Source organism: Manis pentadactyla, chromosome 18 (genome assembly GCF_030020395.1).
Source record: "Manis pentadactyla isolate mManPen7 chromosome 18, mManPen7.hap1, whole genome shotgun sequence".
Taxonomy (NCBI): Eukaryota; Metazoa; Chordata; class Mammalia; order Pholidota; family Manidae; genus Manis; species Manis pentadactyla.
Genome location: NC_080036.1, coordinates 17,669,873 through 17,676,973, shown reverse-complemented (window position 1 = coordinate 17,676,973; position 7,101 = coordinate 17,669,873). Strand labels below are relative to the sequence as shown.

Here is a 7,101-nt window from a genome sequence, read left to right as displayed (position 1 = left end):
AGCCTCCACCTCTTTCCCCAGATTTACACGGCTCCTCAGTGTTTTCAGTCAGAGTTCTTCTCTGATGACTTCACTGGAAAGGACAACCCTGTTCCCCCAGGTGAAGCAGAACCCCCACACTCTATACCTGCCCTGCCCCCTCCCCCACTCTTCTTCATGAGCTCTCCCCACCACTTGTCATTTTCACTGCTTGCCCTCACCCCCTCCCCCATAAGAATGTAAGGCCCATGAGAGGAAGGACAGGGCTTGGCTCACTCTATCCACAGCACTTGGACCGACCATGCTTGGCACAGAGCAGGCGCTCAGTAGTCTGGGGAATGAAAGAATGGGAGATCCTGCTGCCTGGCTATCTGGGGCCAAAGGGTTCCTGTCCATTTCTCAGGTGCAGTCCTTCAGCCACCCAGGTTTTCTGAGCTCTGCGAGCCTCCCATAAGTGCCCCTCTTGCTTAAGCTTGCCAGAGTTCCTTTCTGTCGCCCCTCCCATGAGCCCTAATTGCTACACCTCTTCACAGCAAATACTTTCATTCTGTTCAGGTGTTCTCACCTACTCTTGGGATGGGAGGTCAGTAGGAGTGGGTCCAGTGAGGGCCAATAATGGCCTTGGCAGAGGCATGGCAGGACATGGGGTGAAGGAGGCAGACAGCACAGGTCCCACTGACTTTATTTCCTGTCCACTCCCACACAACCACCACCTGCCTACACCCAGCTGGCATGGACCTACCTCTTCAAGAACCTCTTATCCAATCATTTCTTGTAACTCTGACCTTCTCTGAACCGCTGACCATGCTGCAGCTACACAGATCCTCCTAACATGTGAGCCTGACATGCCATCCACCTCTGAAAGCCTTCCCAGGACTCACATAGCTCTTGCAGTAAAGGTTTGTCTGTCCCACATACCTCTCAGCCTCATCACACAGCCCACATACCTGCAGGTTAGCTGTTCTGGCCTCCTCCGAGTTCTCAGCCCTCACTCCCTCCTGCCTCTGCACTTTTCATATTCTGTTCCCTCTCACCTACCCTCTTTAGCCTAAATGCAGCTTTCGGGGTTATTAGAGCAGACACTGCCAGGGCCCATGGGTCCTGGGGCTTTGGTGGAGGGGTCCCTCCATCCAGCGCCTGCCTCTCTCTGTCCAGGGGTCCTCTCTGACTGCTACCCAGCATTCAGCCAGCTTCCTGTGGGGGTTGGGAGGGTCAGGGTGGTTAACGCCCCCTTCGCGTGCCTTTCAACCAGCGAGGGACAGAAATTGGTGATGAACACCCAGCTCCCACCACCCCTCAGTGAGGGGACTCTTGAGTCTGCACGGTCTCTCAAGAGCATCCTCAGCAAGAAGAGTCGTCCGCAGTGGTCAGTGTCCCCAAGACATGCCCTTTCTTGGCTTCTTTCTCTGACTCCCTCTCTGCACTCACACCCCAGGTGAACGACTTGCATCCAAACCCTGTCGGCTTGTAGGAGAACCTAGGAGAAGAGACATCCTTCACAGCACGATACATCATTTGAAGTAATCCACTTTATGATTGCTCTATTAAGGTCTCTCTCTCTCCAATAAACACTGCATTTGCTGAGGGCAGTCTAGTCTGTTTTGTTCCTCAAAGAATTCCCAGGGCTCCACACCCTGCCTGGCACCTGCTAAATATGCAATAACTACCTGATAAATGGAAACATGAATTGCTTGAGCCCGGTACTAAATCTGGTCTCATCCACTTCCTCTCTGTGTGACTTGGGGTGAGTGACAACAAGGCCTCTTTTGGCGCCAATTCCCTCTGTGTAAAAGGAAGCTAATAATGCTGTCCTCCCAGGCTGCTAGGGGAGGAAATGAAACCATGTATGAAAGAACTTAGGATATACTGAATGCTCAATAGCTGCTACCACTGCGACTTCCTCAGGTCTAAAACAGAGCTGAACATTAGGGGCACCTGAGGAGCAAAGTGACAGTGCCCAGGGCCAGAGAATCAGGACAAATGGGAGGAGAGCAGACACATCCTGGAGACGCCAACACCTGCTCAGGCTGGTTTTACTCGCTCGCTGCCTGTGTGGTGGGACATGACATTGAAGTGTTCTTGGACAAACAGACACCCTTGATTGACATTTAGGGCTGTTGCACCACGAGTGTTCTGCTCTGAATGGGGTCCTGAATCTCCACACACCAGTGACCGGGGACACTGCAGGAGGGGGAGTGGACAAAAGGTCCTGCAGGGGCACATGAGCACTAGGAAAGTCACCCCAGGCAGGCAGGGAGCTGCCCGCATGCCAACCCAGCTCCCAGGTGCCCAGCAGCACCCTCTGTCCTGAATATTGGACATGCTTCAGTGGCCACGTCCTTGGCTCAGGGCACATTTCATGGCAGGAGAGCAATACCTTGGAGCTTGTCTAGTGAACGTTCTCAGGCATGGCTGTTCCAGAAGTGACCCAAGGTCCCTAGCGTCTAATAAGTTGCTAATTTGATCAGAATTGCAGAAGATTGGTGTGAGGAACGAATCATCACACAGCTGGTGAACTGAACGTGCCCAACAGCCCGGCATTCACCCTCAGTGTGGATTTGTAACTGTGTTTATACTGTGATTTGTGTGTGTGGTGACTCTCACTGAGGATCTGTAGGGATTTCCGTTCAGTAAATTCAGTTGGACCTTATTTCATTTTTACATTAATTTATATATAATAGTTTATATATACATATTTCCACTTTTACATATATTTTGACATATATTGTTATAACATTTTATTATGTAAATATGTTATATTTATGTTACTATATATTATCTTGTTAAAGCATTTTGCTACAGTAGGACACTGAAGGTTTCTAAAGACTTCTAGACACAATCCTTGTAACATTAAGGTTTCACTCTAGCATTTAGGATCACCTAGCCTGACTTGAAACATGAGGATCTCGGGTCATCCTCCATCCCCTGCATAGTTGGAAACAGTTCTACTTACTCCTCCCCTGCCTGCTGGACATGTGAGTGTGGCAGAAATGTTCACCAGCAAAGTTTTTTCTCTACCATATTTCTGATTGATGGTGCCACACAGGTAGGAGGGAGCGGACATCTGTTGTTCTTGCCTGCCCAGCATCCCTAGCCTCTTTTAATAAAGGAAGTCATGATATTTCTTTTAGGGACCCAATTTATCTTAGGTCAAACCAGTGAGGGCTAAAAAGGATCAGTGAGGGAGACAATCTGAGAATAAAGCCAATGTGGAGGAAACCAGAATAGAGATATGGATAAGACCAAGTCCAGATAATACAGTTGAACTCCTGGATCAAGCCATGCCTGAAGCCTAACCTTTCCAATATTAGCTTCATGAGTCAATTATATCTCTTTTCTGTTTAAACAAGTTTGGGTTGGTTTTCTGTCTTTTGCAAAAACAGAAAGAGTCCTGGCCAGTACACAGAGCTTTCTCTAGCCTGGGCTTATAAGGATCCCATGAAACTTTTGGAATTTAGGCAATGACAGGAAACTCAAAGGTGGCTACTGTCAACTGGTTCTTATGTCTACATGTGTAATCAGTCTTACATCACTGTGTTCCACAGCCACCCCAAAGACACAGGGATAAAATTAAGTCATTCATATTGAGGAGTCAGTTGTAACTCTCCCTCCCACGAAAATCATTCAGCTCACCATATAAGATAAGATTACTTATGATTTCTTCTTTCTTTCCAGGCTGCCTATAATCAATAATCAGAAGTCAGACAAATCCTGGCCCTGCTACATATTGTGTGACTTCGGATTATTTACTTAACCCATCTGATCCTGAATTCCTTGTATGTGTAAGAATTTTATCTACATTCTAGGTTTTCTATAAGGATTCAAGGGCATATATAAAAAGCCTTAAATTGTTTGCAGCATACAGCTGACACTCAAAAAGAGATAGGTGATTATATTACTTGCTAGACATTTATTGAGATCTTTCTGAGTGCCAGGCCCTGGGGCTAAGAGTTTCACAGGCATTATTTCATTTAATCGTCCCCCAAACCCTGGGAGGTGTGCTGTACTGTGCTACCAAGGGGCCAGACACTGTTTTAAGTACCTCACATATGAAGAAATCCTTAAAGCCTCACAACAGCTGGAACACAGAAGTTAAGGAGCATGGCCTAGGCTGCATCTCTGTTCCCTAGTCCATGCTGGATGGCTGGGCACTACGGCGCCTCCAAACAGGGCAGTCCCTGAGATGATGGTGGTGCATAATGGTGTCCCTTGGGCTCTACCTGCCTCAAGTCATAATCAGAGAGCAGAATCCGAGCAGCTGCTGCATTCCAGGAACCAAGAACCAAATCAAGATTTATGATGGGGAGAGCTGTAGGATCAAGCACAGAGAGTGAGTCGGAGGATACCAGGCTGGTTTGCCAGCACATCGGGGAAGGGACAAAGGAGCAAGCATGGCTGCCACATTCCTGATTCTGCTAAGGACTCTCTTTGGCTTCTGGGATGGAGCCCTGGGCTCTAGATGTCAGAGCAAACCCACCCAGACAGTGGTTCTCATCAGGAACCAATAAAACAATGACTGGAAAGCAATGATCTACAAGATATTCTTGCTGTATTTTTTCCAAGGAAATCTACTATACTGCTAGCTAAATTCTTGGAAACCTGGAAATCCCCCAAAAGTGATAGAAGCAGTTTTTCTCCTCTTTTTTTTTTCTTACTATTTCATCAAAAGAGATAGAGAAAAACCACATTTCTTGGATTTAATTTTGTTCACACAAACTTTCTTTTTTTAAAAAATGAGAACTGACACCATTTAACGTAAGCATGAAACTATCACTCCAATAAATCTTTAAAAAGTTGCCTATAATCGTGTGGCTTTGAAAAACTAATTTATTTCCAGATGAAAAAACCCCAAACAGGTCTTCTGGGTGAAAATTTTTGGTCCCCCACCTCCCTTAGGAGGCAGGCAGAACGATGGGCGCAGCCAAATAAAAAGGCTGCCTGTAACTTGCCTAAAATAGAAAATAAAAGTTAGCCACTGCGTCCCGCTCAGCAGGCCCCTCTTCCCTCTGCGGAGCAACAAGTATCAGGCGGGATGCCGCCCCAGAGCCTCTCTGCGGATGTGCAGGAGCCCCTGAGGCAGTTAAAGAAGCTAATGCCCCCTGGTTCGCTGACCTCGGGTCGTCTTCCGACCTCCGGGGAGCAGGTTCATCCACCAGACTCACGTACACGCCCGGCAGTAGCGCTTGTTTTGTTTTGTTCTGCTTAAGAAGTTCTAATTACGTTCATGTTTTGGTTCTTTTGAAAGATCTTTGGAGAATGACCCCTATTAAAGGAGCTTTATTTGGATGAGTCATGGGCGAGGTAATTTACTCCCAACTGTGGGACAAGCCTTGGTGTTGAGGTGTGAAGGGCCAGGGTTCAAATCCCGCTTGGTGCTTGTGACCTCAGCGTCTCGGGAAGTCCGCGTAAAACGGCGAGGGCAATTTCCACCTTTTTGGTATGTTGGGAGATGCGCGGTAAAGGTGAATGACGGCCCGCCTGCACGTGCTTGGTGCTTAGGAACCTCTGCTCCCATCCGGCTCGGAGGGAAGAGGGCAGGTGGCTCGCTCCACCTCCTGAGCTCACCTGAGAGGCTGGCAAAGGGGTGTAGGAAGAGGGAGGGGGCGGTGGAAAGGGGTAAAGAAACCCCCAGCTGCTTCTAAGCCTTACCTGGCGCCTCATTAATGTTCCTCACGGAATTTGCACCCCAACTCCCCCGCTGGCCCTAAAACTGGTGCCTGCATCCGCTCGTGCCCTCGCGAATGGTTCACGTGAAATCGACACGGCAAAGTCACGCCCTCCAACTGAGGCCGATGTTCCGATGTTTAAGCTTGACTATCGCATCGTAAAAAAAAAGGCTTTGCTGGCTTCTGTTCCCGCTCCTCTTCCTTCCTCTGCCCCCCGCCCCCACCTCCCCATCACCCCCACCTCCGTCCCAGCGCTCACACAAAAGGAGACCCCGAGCGAGGACCCGGAACCTGCGGGCTTGTTTACCACTTCGGGCGTCGCGGCGAGGCGCTGCCCGGCGCTGCCACCTACCGGCGGGCCGCGGCCCTGCACCCGGCGCGGCCGACTGCGGCGGGCCGATGACCCAACGCCGCAGGCATCTGAGGATAACCTTTCCCCTTTCTTTCCAAGACCAAATAAGGGGGCTCTTTCCTCTGCGTGCCGAGCCTGTGGCGGTTAGGCCGAGGGGCGTGGAAAGGAGGATCCGGGAACGAGGCTGACAGTCGGCAAAACAACCGACCACATTGTTCCCGCGGCGGCCGGCCTCCTCCCTCCTCCCTCCTCCGGGCGGGCACGGCCCGTGCCCAGGCGGGGCGCTCCCTGCGGCCGCGCGGACTCGCGCAGCCGGCAGGCGCGTGGGCAGGGCCGCCGCCCGGGGTCCCCCGAGGCCCATCCGCGGCACGGCCAAACCCCCACCCCGAGAAGTGGAGGGCAGGGTCCCCGCAGGCCCCCGTCCGCTTGCAGCGCTCCCTGCAGACCCTCCAGGGCCAGCGGGGCCCCAGAGCGGGGCGGGGGGCGCAGACCGAGAGGAGCCGGGCCGGGCTGCCAGGCCTCGGAACCCTGGCCTCACCCCCAGGGAGAGAGTCGCTGGTGGTTGACAGTGTTTGGTAACCACAGAAACCGAGATTTGACCTATATTTTCTAATATGGCCTCAACTCTAGTTTTCCTTCTAGAAATCAAAGTGAGAGTCCGACCTGACTTGCTGTTAATTTCCCGCTGCTCTGGGTTCCCGAATGCCACCCAGAAGGCTGGGCAAGTCAGGAGACCTCACTGGCCGGCTTGTGGACGACTGGTGAGTCCCCTGTGCTTTGGGCCAGTGACCGTCCCCTCTCACTGCCTCCTACCAACAGCACGTCCTCCTGCCCACCGATGGTGGGTGTTTCTGGAGGGCAATTGGATGATATTTATCAGGATTTTAAATATGCTTGCCGTTGGGCCATTTAATTCCACCTCTAAGTTTTATCCTAAGTAGGTAATGGGGAGTGTGTATTCAGATGGTGGTCACAGGTCTGCCATGACAGCAACAGCTGGTCATATTTGAGCACTTACGGTGTGCCAGAAACAATTATAAATGTTTTACAAACATCTACTCACAACATCCCTATGCACTGGGTATTATCAATGCCCCTGTTTCA

General features: G+C 50.7%; 1 long non-coding RNA gene across 1 annotated transcript; it reads right to left on the bottom strand.

Annotated features, from left to right (window-relative positions):
* Positions 1-212: 212 nt before the first annotated feature.
* LOC118908800 (uncharacterized) lies at positions 213-6,653 on the bottom strand. The gene is made up of 4 exons (XR_008994614.1): positions 5,905-6,653; positions 5,629-5,793; positions 4,022-4,288; positions 213-1,456 (listed from the first exon to the last, which is right to left on the bottom strand). It is a non-coding gene; the product is annotated as an uncharacterized LOC118908800 (long non-coding RNA).
* Positions 6,654-7,101: the final 448 nt, after the last annotated feature.